This window comes from Cupressus sempervirens, chromosome 11 (genome assembly GCF_028749045.1).
Source record: "Cupressus sempervirens isolate cs-2001-9-10 chromosome 11, ASM2874904v1, whole genome shotgun sequence".
Lineage (NCBI taxonomy): Eukaryota > Viridiplantae > Streptophyta > Pinopsida > Cupressales > Cupressaceae > Cupressus > Cupressus sempervirens.
The window spans coordinates 89,308,065-89,322,263 of NC_143128.1; the positions used below are offsets into that span (position 1 = coordinate 89,308,065).

General features: G+C 35.5%; 1 long non-coding RNA gene across 1 annotated transcript; it reads left to right on the forward strand.

Annotated features, from left to right (window-relative positions):
* The first annotated feature begins 11,151 nt into the window (after nt 1-11,151).
* Nucleotides 11,152-13,802, forward strand: LOC149528360 (uncharacterized). The gene is made up of 2 exons (XR_016359090.1): nt 11,152-11,372; nt 13,497-13,802. It is a non-coding gene; the product is annotated as an uncharacterized LOC149528360 (long non-coding RNA).
* The last annotated feature ends 397 nt before the right edge of the window (nt 13,803-14,199 follow it).

Here is a 14,199-nt window from a genome sequence, read left to right on the forward strand (position 1 = left end):
AACATTAAGAGAATATTGCATTTGAATAGGCTCTAAACTAGTTGAAGAAACAATTTTGTGATTGTTGGTTAACAGTCTATCTTCCTTAGTTTCTTGGTTTGTACCTTGACTCTTAATGTTCCCAATAGTGATGGAAAATAAAATAGTTAACCACATAATGGGTCAATATAGTGATCTATTAGAGACCCCTAAATTGAAAGATACAACTCCCTTATGGTGCAAAGATTTGCAATGAATTTATTTTAGATTTTGGGGTATGCTCTTAACTAGAGAGAAAAAGAGGTATAACTAGATTGCCTAACACTTCAAATAATCTAGGCCAAATTCATTTTATGACTCACAAATTCATTTTATAACTAGATTGATGAGAAGAGAGCCACCTAGGGGCTATCTAGATGAGAAACTAAACAAAATTACAATGAAAACCACCAAACTAGAAGCTCAAAAGGGATAGACTGAAATTTTGGCAAAAACTGGCTTTGATTGGGGACTTAGGCATTGCAAATGCCTTAGAAGGGACCTAGCATTTCTGGTTTTACACAAGAAGAATGAAAAACTAAAGGAGGCAACCACTAAGATAAGCCCACAACAAAAAGGAACACTAGACTAAGAAAGCATGAAATAAAACTAGGAACACAATAGAAAGGAAAACCTACCTAGACTAACTTTAACTGCAGGTGCTACCTTCTCTCAATTGTGGATCTAATACAAATTTAGGTCCTAGCCATTGTACGAAAATGGAAAAAACCTCTCCAGTAGGACAGGTCAAGATAAAAGAATTATTCTAATTCACCTGCATAATTTTGAAGGGGCCTTTCCAAAGGGAATCTAACTTATGGTGCATACCTTTGGGTTCATGTCTCTTATCCCATAACAAGACTAGATCATCTTTTCATAAACCTTCTTGGCCTTACTTTCTTGTCAAAGAATCTCTTTACATATTTTTGATGTTTGGTGATATGGTCAACCAATTTATCACTCTCTTCTTCCAGCTTGGTTAGGTACAAAATTCACTTTTTGAGACCATTCTGGAATATTGCATCCTCAATCACTTGTTGCAACTTGCAAATAGATAGTTCTAGTGGAAGGCGAAAGTTATCCTCAATTCCATAAAATAATTTGAATGGTGAAATACTAGTGGCCTTCTTAGGTGTTATCCTATTTTCCCAGAGAGCTTCATGTACTTCTTGTGCCAATCTTTCTGATTATTAAAGACAAGCAGTTTCATAATGTTGATCAAATTTTTGTTGCTTAATTCTTCCTAGCCATTCCCTTGGGGAAAATAGTCTAAAGAATGACTCAGATGGATACTTTTGTCATAGCATAACTCTACAATCTCCATTGAAAATAAGTATGTAGCATTGTCCACGACTAGCTTCAATAGGACACCAAATCTTACAATGATGTTTTCCTTGATAAATTCACAGATGAATTTAGTAATACTTCTCTTGGTAGGTTTTGTTTCCACCCATTTGGTAAAGTAGTTTGTAGCATTTATTGTGTATAGGTGACCAACAGAGGAGGAAGGATTGATTGGACCAATGAAGTCAACTCCATACTGCTGAAAGGGTCCTTCAATTACTACTGGCTTTAGTGGTAAGGAAGCAATTGAGATTTACTAGAAAACATCTTACATTTGTCACACTGGGCCATCCACTTATAAGCATCTCTGAACATACCAGGCCAATAGCAACACTGCCTCAGGATTTTATAAGTTATTACTGTTGAGGCTTATCCACACACCTCAGGAAGATTCCACCAATTTCCCTTTTATACAATTGATCAACGTTAATGACATACTTACTTGACTTAGTCCTAAGTTATCTTCTCTACTTGTATATCAGTCCATTTTGACATTCTTCGTAGGTAAGGAAATAGACAATATTTGAAAATCAAGGATCTTGGAGGCTTACCATTAAAACTCTTAAGGTTTCTTCTTCTTTGCTTGGCTCTTGATTTTTTGCAATTATTTTGCACAAGCTATTTCCTTGGACCAATTTTGTTGGCTTTAACTCAATGTCATATTCTTGGACTTTGGCTATCCAGGCTCCTCTGGTATTGCTACCTATCTTTTGCTAAGTCAAGATACTCTTGACTACTAGATTAGGAACATGCATAATAGTAAAATATAGAATCTAAAATTTTTAAGTTCTCTTACCACAACATAAGCATGCTTCTCCATCTGAGAGCACCTTAGTTCATGCTCCTTGAGGGGGTTGCTCATGAAAGTAATAGGTGCTTGAATACCCTCATTTTCTTGCATGAGTATGGAAGATAATTTATGGGATGATGCATAATAGTATAGAATGAACTCTTTGGTATAATCTGGATGAATTAGGATAGGAGCCTTGGCTATGGAAACTTTAATTTTGTTAAAGCTTTTCTTCTAGAGTCACTCCACTTGAATTTTTGACTTCCTTTCAAAAATTTTATGTTGTTAAAATCTTTTCTTCTAGAGTCACTCCACTTGAATTTTTGACTTCCTTTCATCATGTCGATTATGCACTTGGTAATTTTAGAGAAATCAGGAACAAAGCATCTCAAGAAATTTACCTATCCAAAGAAGGATTTAAAGCTAGATTTTGTTGTTGGTAAATTTAGTTGTTGGATAGATTTGACACATTCAAGATTAACCTTAATACATTCTTGAGGCACTATATGTTCTAGAAACTTCCCCTCTGTAACATATAAGATAGATTTCTTATGGTTAAGGGAGATTCATGCTCCCTACATCTCATCAACATTTTCTCCAAGTCCTTCAAATGACTTTCTTTTTTCTTGGAGAAGACTATTAAATCATCCAAATAGATGATAATAATCTTATCCTTTAGATCTGTAAAGGATGAATTCATGGCTCTCTGAAAATTAGCTCCAACATTGATTAGCCCAAAATGCATTCTGTTATAAGAAAAGGTTCCCCAAGGAGTGGTGATGTTGTTTTAAATTGATCATTTGGGTCTAATTCAATTTAATTGAAGCTTGAGAAATGATCCAACATGGACATCATCTTAGATCCTACCACTATCTATAGTAGATGGTCCATGTTAGGAAGAGCATAATTGTCTTTAAGAGGAGCCTGATTTAAGTTTCTAAAGTTAACACAAATTTTGATCTCCCCACTCTTTTTCCAACCAAGGACAATGTTAGTTATCCAACCTGAATGGTGTATAGGATATATGATCCTTGCTTCTAATATCTTATGGATTTATCTAAAGATGACATCTGAGGTCATTGGGTTGTACTTGCATTGCTTTTTTCTAAAAGGTACTTCCTTAGGCTTAAGGGGAATCTTATGTTTAAACTCACCATTTTTGAAAGTTTTCAGATCCTTGTATCCCCAAGAAAAGACATCTTAGTAATCAGAAGGAAAACCTTTAGCCCTAGTCCTTTAGTTATTAAAATAACTACTACCAACTCAGGGCCTACATTCATTCCCTTAAACTTTCCAAAGGTTCCACCTTTCCTTCCCCTTTCTCTTCTAATATATGCATCATGTCTATTAAACAACCTTTCTAGAGAGATTAGGTGCCTAGGAATTTTGTTACCTTTTAACTACTCAACACCAAGCTCCAAATATTTCTTTCTATTAGGGGAAACCTCTTAGCAATGGATTTCACTTCCTTCAAAGTATTGGTCATTGAAAGGCTCAACTCCTTCCAAGAAACATTGGATCTATTTATTATCGGTGAAAACTTTCTATGATTTAGTATTGTCAGGTACATTAGGTCTGAAGAGGACTTCAACATTATATTGGTTGTCTCTAAATTCTAGATGAGGAAACAAAAGGTATGAGGAGGCACCTAACATATCTTTCCTTGCATTTTCTCCCTTGGAAAAACTTGTATAGAGAAGGCATCTAGGTCTTCTATTTCATCCCAAACTTTGTTCTTGTAGTTTTGAAATCTTGTATTTTTCACAATATACTAACCTTAGACTTGCCTCACTATGAGTTTTGCATCCCCTTGGGCTTTTAGGACTTTTACATCTCTTTGTTTTGTAGTAGTGATACCCAATAGTAATGCTTCATACTCCATGATATTATTTATGTTTTTGAACTACAACTTGTAGGCAAGATGTGTCGAATTGCCCTCAGGGGAAATGAGCACTATACCTACTCTAGATCTGGCTATTGCACAACTTCCATCAAACTCTAAGGTCCAAATCCTTTGATCATGAGGAGATTCCAATTCTTCCTGTAGAGTATTGAAGTTGGAAAACATCACATAGTTTCTAAACTTCATATCTTGATACATGATTTGGGATTTGGGATCATCAGATTTTATTATAGTAAACTTAGCTTTCTCCTCAAGTTCTAGCTTGATCTTTTTTATTTCCAATAGAAATAATAGCATGAGACCAATCTAGTCTATTTCCCCTCCCATATCCCTACAAAATCTCCTACTCAATAGCATGCCATAATTGGTAGGGATGTTAGCCACAAGGACAGTCAATTTTATTCTCTTCATTGGGTGTGCGGCTAGGGCCACTTGGGCATCCTTCACTTGACCTTTAATAGGGGAACTTTTTTTGTATCCATGGAGTAACAATGCCCAAAGGTCTTTGTTAAAGGTAGGCCTAAGGCGTAGCAAACAATAGAAGGCATGACATTATCTGAGGCTCCTGAGTCAATTATTCAATTACTCAACTTGTGACCATTTACATATAAGGACACATATAAAGGATCAGGTTTTTGGCTCGGAGAGGTAGCTAAAACTAAAGACTCATCTTCTTTGAATAGCATGGATAGGACTAGTTCTTTATCAATAGGGGGACTAAACTAGTATAAGGTTTTTCATTGCTAGTGGTATTATTGACATTGAGATGAGTTTTACCACTAGCTTCTCCTTTGCAATAATCTACTAGTTTTTGCAATTTAGCAGGGTGAGATTTCAAGTAATCTAGGCGAGAAACTTGAATATGAGCATCTTTGCAATATCATCTTCACTTTTGGGATATTCCATTGTTAGCTCATTACTTGCATTGAGTTGCTTGTATCTATTCATATGTAGACAAGAGTCATTGTTGTGATCCACTCTTAAGTGGAATATGCACATACTTTTCTTCTTAGGAGCTGCCTTTATGGTAAGCTTTTATTGACTAGGTGGTAAGTGTAAGGGTTTACCTTCATGTTGCCTTTTGGATACGCCCTGGTAAGGTTGTTGGAATGAAGGAATTGTTTTACCCATTTGAATTTTTAATAGAAATCATCTCATTTTATAACTTTTGGAGCATTGCTTCCATGTTATTGGCTATACCAACACCATAATTTATTGAAGTTTCACTCTGAAGCTCTCTCTTTCAATTTTTGGCTACTCAAATCATCTTCTAATTCTATTTCCAAATTTTGAGTAGCTTGGAGATTAGCCACATGTTCTATTACGATTTGAAAGCTAATAGCTAGAGGCATAGAACTAATGATGAACATATTTTGATTATCTACCATTGACCTACTCGCTAAAGGAATCTGGTTGACCAACTTGTTGAACCTTGCAATGAAGTCTCTCATAGGGACACTAGATTCCTTCTTAATTAGAGTAATCTAAGACAATAGTGTTGGTGTAAATAATTATTGACTATTTACACTTACTTAAGTTTACTTAGGTTAATGCATTATTTCAATATTTATTTATCAGTCACCTAGGAGTATGTGCACTCTTGTGATTTGTCATGTTAACAGCATAGGAGTTGGCACCTCTTTTATGCACATGGTGTCTACAACATAGGAGTTAGCACACTAATTAAGCACATGGTGTCTACAACATCTCCACTTGAGATACACCTTTTCATTATTATCCTCTCATCTAGAATGATGGATAAGATGTGTACTTAGTTGTCATGCTTATCTTATCTCCTAGTTCTTTCTAGAGATATTCTAGGTGCTTCCTAAGAGGCCTTTATATATAGGCACTCCTAATGTGTACATTCATCTACATACAATACAAAGCAATGTATGAGGACATACTCTGATATATCGATCATACCTTTTTGGTCTACAGTTGTGCTTGTATTTGAGTTCTTTGATCTTGGGTAAATCTTTCCCTAAGGAAAATTCTTACATGGTATCAAAGCTATACCAAATTCTTACATGGTACCAGAGCTCTTAGAGAAGCTCTCTTCACAAAGCCATTCGAGACCATCTTCTTACTTCAACACCTTGGCCCGAATCTAGAGTACTACAAAAATTGGGAGTGTCTAGAGCTAGATCTAACCTTGCCATTGCGTCTAGAATATCGGTTCACTAAAAATTGGCTATAAAGTTGCCTACCCTAGGCCAAAGTCGATTGTGAGGCAAATTTTTTTACAAATCGATACCCAAAGGATAGATTTGTAGAATTGGTATGATCATTTCAGATCTGTACAATTAATTTTTAGATCTACATTTTTTTTCATTTGCATTTATGCTATTTTTTTTGGATTTTCATTATTTTTCAATTTTTTTTTGGCAATCAGGCCATAGGAGAGATTTTTTGCAAGTGAAGATTGAAGCTTGCTGGTTTAGATCATATATTTGCATCAAATTCAAAAGGTCAAAAAACCCTCAAATTAGATTTTGTTTCATCCAAATCAGACATTTGAGGAAAAATCTAGAGCCATTTGATTGTTGGAGGTGTGATGGCCGTGTTTCAGAAAAAATAACAACAACAACGAGTTTTAAACAGTGATATCTCCCTCATATGGACTCTTTTTTGTGAGCAATTTTTTTTGTTTTGGGGTAGAATTTCATGATCTACACATTGGTGTAGGTGGTTTGAGATCTTTGTTCCTAAATTTTTTTGCAACTTACAAATCTCAATTTTTGCCACTTAAAATTCTTAGTACGGGCTCATCTAGACTCCAAATCAAGTTCCATTTTTTTGTCTACTTTCCAGATCTATAATCATATTATAGGTTTTGTGGACATAAATACTACTTTAAAAAATAGGCCCTAAATTGGCAAGTGGCTACCAAGTGCCTAAATCATTCATTTTGGGGGGGGGGGGGGGGGGTTCTTTGATTCTCTCTTGCATTTTGGGGGGTGCATACATTTATTGATCTCAAGGAGTTTTGTTTCACATGTCGACATGGAGTTAGACCTAGGTCGACAAAAAGAAACTATCACAAATGGAGGGATACACTCCTTAATCATCTAAGAAGAGAGCATAAGGAAGTATTTCCTTATTTATGTTCCAACAAATTGATCTCTGACATTGAAGAATAGCCACTTGTTAAAATTTGTTTGGATATCATTTATTACAGTCTCTCTTCTTATGATTTTTATAAGGTCATTGCCAAGTTATGGTATCCATATGATCTTTGGATCTATCTTTGAGAGATGTATGAAGATCCACACATTCCTCCATTCCCCAAAGATCTTTTACCTCCAATTGTAGCTGCATTCTCTATAGATGAGATCACACCTCTAGATGCTCCTATTGCTCCAACTGATCCTGTTCTGGCCACATATGCTTCAGTTTTAGTGTAGTAGGACCCTCCATGTCTTCCTACTTTACCTTCATGCGATGACTTCCTTCCAAACATTACATAGTTGTTCATGGAGTCTCACATTGAAGATGTGGGAGACATCCTTGATGATATTCATCATCTCTTCGAGGCAAATTCTTCACCTATTTCCATAGTGATTGATTTATGTACTTCAGCACAACAAGGTACACTTTGTCTTCCAGTTCCAACCTTAGGTGATGACTTCTTGAGTGACATTTTAGGTTTGTTCATGGAGTCACACATAGCCAATTTTGGAGACTTCTTTGATGATATACCACTTCTCTTTGATGAGGACAATCCTTCTACAGTTGTTGTGAGGGCTCACTCTGACCCTCATGTCCATTTTCTACATGATCAATCTTTACAGGTTGATGTGATTGTGGATACTTATGTACAACTCTTGTCGGAGGTCTCTTTGTCATTTGAGGAAACTGTTGGTTTCTTGAGGTAGTTTCTATATACATCCTTGCTTGATCTACACTTCTTCTCAACAGTTTTGGAAGGAGCCACCATTAGTATCGACACAAGGACACTTGAATAAGTTTTAGAGACACCTTTCATCATTGAGATTCTTTGTACATACAGGGGAAGCATCTCATAGGTACCCTTGCCATTGTTTCTTCCAAAGGGGAGGAACATCATTCAGAGGTCATGGATCAGCTTCTACATTGGAGTATTTCTCACTAATCAACACACTACTTTTAAGGGGGGGGGACTACCTTGTCTCCTTCTTCTCCTTTGGGGGGGACTTCTTCCTCTTAGGGGTTTTTTTCCTTCTCCCATTTCTCTCTTGTCTTTTCATCTCTCTTTTTGGGGGAGGGTTTTCCCATGAGGTTTTTCCTCTTTCTCTACTTTATGAGAGATTGCATTACATTTTCATTATGTACATGGGTACCTAACATGGCCTAGTAGCTAGAACCCATTATGCATTTCATCCTAGTTCTTCTGAACTTAAGTGCATTCCCCTAAGTGGCACTTAAGGGGTGGGGGGGGTGGGGGTGTAAATAATTATTCACTATTTACACTTACTTAAGTTTACTTAGGTTAATGCATTATTTTAATATTTATTTATTAGTCACCTAGGAGTATGTGCACTCTTGTGAGTTGTCATGTTGACAACACAAGAGTTTGCACCTCTTTTATGCACATGGTGTCTACAACACATGAGTTAGCACACTAATTAAGCACATGGTGTCTACAACATCTCCACTTGAGATACACCTTGTCATTCTTATCCTCAAATCTAGAATGATGGATAAGACGTGTGCTTTTTTTTCATGATTATCTTATCTCTTGGTTCTTTCTAGAGACATTCTAGGTGCTTCCTAAGAGGCCTTTATGTACAAGCACTCCTAGTGTGTACATTCATCTATGTACAATACATAGCAATGTATGAGGACATACTCTGATATATTGATCATACTTTTTTGGTCTACAGTTGTGCTTGTGTTCGAGTTCTTCAATCATAGGTAAATTTTGCTGTAAGGCAAATTCTTACAAATAGAGTATGTTCATCTTCTGCTCTTTTATAACATGCCTCAAATTGATTTTTCATGTCATCCTAGGTTGTAATGCATCCCACAGGAAGATGTTGGAACCAGTCAACTATATTTTCAACTAGAGTCTCTATGAACATTCTTACAACAACATCTTCGTGTTGAGGACAACCAATGCTACATGCTACAAAGAAAGCAACAATGTGCTCATCTACAGAGACTTTCCCATCACCACTAAATTTGAGGAAGTTCTTTCAGGAAGCTCTTAGTAAGTCATTGTTAGCAACAAGTCATAGGGGACCAATAGAACTACCCTAGGGAACCGTCATTGATGCAAGAAGAATTATTGGTACTGGCTAGAAGGTGAGGCAAGTTGGGGCTATGACTTCATGTAAGGTGAGGGCACTACACAATGAAAAAATTTGAGTGTGAATGATAAGAGGGGAACAGAAATGATTACATCTCCAAGAAATAGGATGGGGTGGTGGAAAAGTAGCTCCAAGGATACCTTGAAACATTGGGTCCTTTGTGAAGGCTCTTCCTCTTCTCAAAGGATCTTCCAATATTGGGAAATTAGCCTTTCTTAGTTCTTCAACTAGTGGATCAATTTGGCCTCTATCATGAACACTCCTCATGTACTTGGGATCCAAGGTGAACTAATTCTATTCACAATGGGTGTGCTTGTCCTAATCTTCTTTTGCTACAACACACCTTCCCAATACTCAACTCTAGATTCTTCTCTTTCTAATGCAAAGATGAATCTTCTATACTCATCAAGGATTTTTCTATTGCTCTAGGTGAGTTTATTTGACTAGTTTATTATATATTTGTTAAGTTTTAGGATTTGCACCCTACTGAACTGACAATGTTCAATAACCCTTACTTAACATGGGAGTCATTTCATTATGTGAGACTGGATAATGAAATGAAACCTCTGGATTCTAGGCCGGCTCCTATTAGATCTTTTAGTGAAATACTCTAAAACTTAATAAAAATTTAGAGGGAAAAGGTAAGAAAGTGCAGAAAATAAACCTAAAATCTAAAGCTTAAACTAAGAAAAGAGGTGATACACCAGAAGTTACTATGAAGACGTAACACACATGTAACAAAGAGGATTATATAGTTCTATGAAATACACATAAAGCACATTTTCCTATAAAGGCTTGCACAAGTGATTTATGATGAGGTTTCAATACTGAAACTACAAAAAGAGGATAAATTACTACCTCACTTTGACTAATTTCACCTATAAACACATATCATAACTTGCAAGCAGACTTACTTTTCCACAAAAAGGTGCTGGAATGAGACAGAAAATAGGGAATAATGTAAACATTCATAGGTTAACTTATCAAATCATTCAAAAACACACACATAATTTGTAGAAAGGAAAAGAGCTTAACAATTTACTTCATAAAGCATAATCACACTGCTATCACTGGCATTATTTCTTCAAAATGTTGAATTACAGACCCTATAACAAAGCTTAGGACTCCAAAGATGTCTCAAAACTCTGTCATAAAATCAGAACTCCTTTTCAATGAGTTACAAAACTCATTAAGTACAATCCCAACCCCCTAGGTCGTATGTAGAAATAAAGCTTGGAAATGAGGGCTTAGAAACTTCCAAAAATAAAGTTTCATAACTTATTTGACCCCATTAACTCATAACTGCCCCCATGACTCATCAAAACCTCTCTAAAAATGCTTCAACAAGTCATAAAGATCCACAAACTGACTTGACAAAGCCAAATTTGACCCCCTATATTTTCTCCACATGTTTCCCAACTGATTCCCCTCTTAAAGACCATTACGTGAGCATACACGATGACTTATATCACTTTCTCTTAAACCATGAAGAGAAGTTATTAAATGATTTATAACTTTATCATTTAACTATTTCCCTTTTACAATAAAACATTAATGCAAAACAAAAACTCACACCTTTTATATTTTGCATTTTAAACAAACAAAAGTAATATTAATGATAACAATGTATCACTTTAATATTATTTTGTTTATCATTTATGCAAAAATATAGCACTATTTCCTTTATTAGGAAATATCCCCTTTTACATCAAAGTGAAATTAATCAAAGGGATTAAAATCCCAAATTGAAGCCTACAGATTTAAAAGAATTATGTAACTTTGAAAAGGGCGTAACAAATATTTAACCCTAAAAAGCTTTCATTTTTAATATGCATCTTTCTATGAAACATTTGGAAAGCTCGAGGGTTTGGAGAAAATGGAGTCTTCTGATGAGTTCTCTGTATCCATTGATGAGTTTGTCATATTTGATACGCTGTATGAGGCCGAGGGTCTCTAGATTTTTTGCTGCGTATTGCTTGGTCTTTCATTTTCGCGTGACTATGCACCTTCCATTATAGCCGCAGAGGTAAGAATTTAAATTTGCTGAATATGATGTCGTCATGAACGATAATGAAATTTGTAATTGCTTAAAATGGAATTGAAAATTAACTGTGACAAAGCATCACAGTTCCATCCTAACACACTGGTCTTACTCTTAGCACCAATTACACACCTTAAGCTTCATAGAACCTGGAACTATGCATTTTCTTTTTTTACAAATCAGATTTCGTTTTTGTTTAGGCCCATTAGAACTCTGCAAATTGAACCCATCATCCAGTAGTTCTGAATTTAAATGTCTAATACATAATCAGTTCGTGGGCCATTTGAAAGATTTTTACTGGTCTTAGATGTACCATGTTGTGACTGCCGCTTTGTAGGAACCAAATCATCATTATCCTTCCAGTTCTCCATTTCAAAACCCTCATCATCACTATTCTCACTCATCTTAAACACTAGAGGCATGTAAGAATTACATAGATATTCTTTAAGGTTTAGGTTTGCTTCATTCACCCACTCCAAGGTATCCTTGACTGTGGCTTCCTCTATTGGATATCTTTGGAAAGCAGGCTCAAAACGATGTTTGCAAAACTTATGAAATCAAATTGTAAATATTGGCAGGGCAATAAGTACAAGTGTCATCTGGCCTGCTGCTCTTGTGTTTAATAAATCCAGTAATATTTTTCATCCTTAAGTGGCCTCCGTTTAGCTTTTGTTACAAATTTTGTTTTGGGGTCAGGATGAAAACTATGCCACATCTCCAACCAGAGTTCTCTCATTATCACCGGTGATTGAACAAGATTCTTGTGGTTCACTTTATCAAGCTTCCACACTGCTGTTCTTTTCTTAGGAATGCTCTCTCCATCTTCATAAAATGTAATGTATTTGAGATGGCTATCCCTTGTCATGTTTGGAATAAAATCTCTTCCATGTTGACGCTCTATGTTAAATGCTTCTTGTACATTAGAACCATCATGTTCTGGCTGAGGTGTCCTAGTTATATTCACATGAGAACCCAGCCATGTTTTGCACCATGATAATGAATGATACGAGACAGTTATGTCCCCACTTGCTTTTGTAAGATTTCCATGCACACGATTTCCAGATCTGGACTACCAACAGTGCTGAATTTTAATTGAATCTACTGAAGGAATTCTCATATTTTTCAATAATGACTTCTGTTAAAGCATTTGTTGATGTTGTTTCTCTCAATATGCTGGTGTTATTTCTTTTCATCAGGATTATTAAAGTCTGAAGTTTCTGAAATGTTACTCAAGTCCCTTATTAAACTTGATTACATAAGAGGAATATTTTGTTTGATTTTGATCCTTTTCAGAACTATTGCATATTAAAGTCTCAAAAGACATAGATAGATTCTGATGCTATTGTTGATGTTAACTAATTTTCCTTTGGAGTCTAGTTTTTTGTTTTTTTTGTTTTTTGATTTGATTGAAAATACCATCACATATTTCTCGGTTCAATTCACTAAGAACTCTAGTAATGGTCTATGTGTTTCCAATTGCAAAGCATCATTGACCAACCTTGAGTGAATAATTTCACAACTTCAACCAGCTATAAAAGTGTATCAGAGGTATCTATCTTCAATGAAGAGACAGAATAATCTTTTATACAGTTTGCACTAACCATTATACTCTCAAAACTTTTCTGAACCCTATCAGATGCAGATATATTCACTTGGGCTATGACTTAGCTACTGTTGGGATCTCTTTAAGAGAGCATTCTAGTCATATGATAATTTGTTACAACATAACCTTGTTCATCCTGTGTCTTCCTTTTGAGATTTTGTCAACATACTTTCCAGTGGCATGTTTTACCTTTGTAATGAAAACTCCTTGCTTCTTAGCATTGCTTGAAATATTTTTCGTTACTTTTCTCTCATGCTTTCTTGTAGCAAGTACACTCTTGCAATCTGTGATGTTAATCATTATTTATTCGTTGAAATCCTGCAACATACTATTTTGTGAGGTTCGAGCACGGGCTCGTGACACTCATAAATGATTTTTATTTCTTTCAGCTTTCTTGTCTTTCGTAATGAGATGCATCAACAGAGAACATGTGTAGTTGTAGAGATAGGTAGTAATTTCTTAGATCCTTCGGGATCTAACATCAGTTGCTTTCATGTTTTTTGTAGATTGGAAATCATGTGAAGCTTGGAGCTGGATTCTGCTGCGCCGGGGAAAGAGTGCATAACTAGTCAAAGCAACAGGCAATGACTGGTTATCTCTACTCTTTATTTCTTTCATTCATATGTATCTGTTCATGTATTTCGTTATGAAAGAAATTTAATACAGTGAGCTATACTCACGGCTTGTGTGAGATCATTTCTTTTCAGCGTATCATTTCATTTCATTATTTGAAAACGTCAATGTATATTTGAAAGTAAATAAATACAAGGACATTTCTATTTGTTTAAATAAAATGAAAAAGAAATTTTATACTTTCATTGCGTGCATGCTTAAATTTTACACATGTGCAAAAATTAAGTAACATTATTCTTGTTTGTCTTGGAAGCCAAGGTTGGCTTGAATTACAGGGATTTGATCTTCACAAGACAACACCATTTTTCCTTATGGATCAATAGGCACAACTTAATGAATGTGAGTGTTAGAAGTTACTCCAGTAAAGTGATAGAAAGACTTATTGAAGAAAACTTAGATAGTAAGGAATAGGCATAGGATCTTATCTTTCGATATCAGGAGAGATGTGATTTAGAGATTGTGGTCTCACTCCCCAACAAAGTCACTAAGTCTATTGGTTAATAGTTTTTCTTCCTTAGTTTCTTGGTTTGTACCTTAACTCTTAATGTGCCCAATAGTGATGGAAAAAAAACAAAG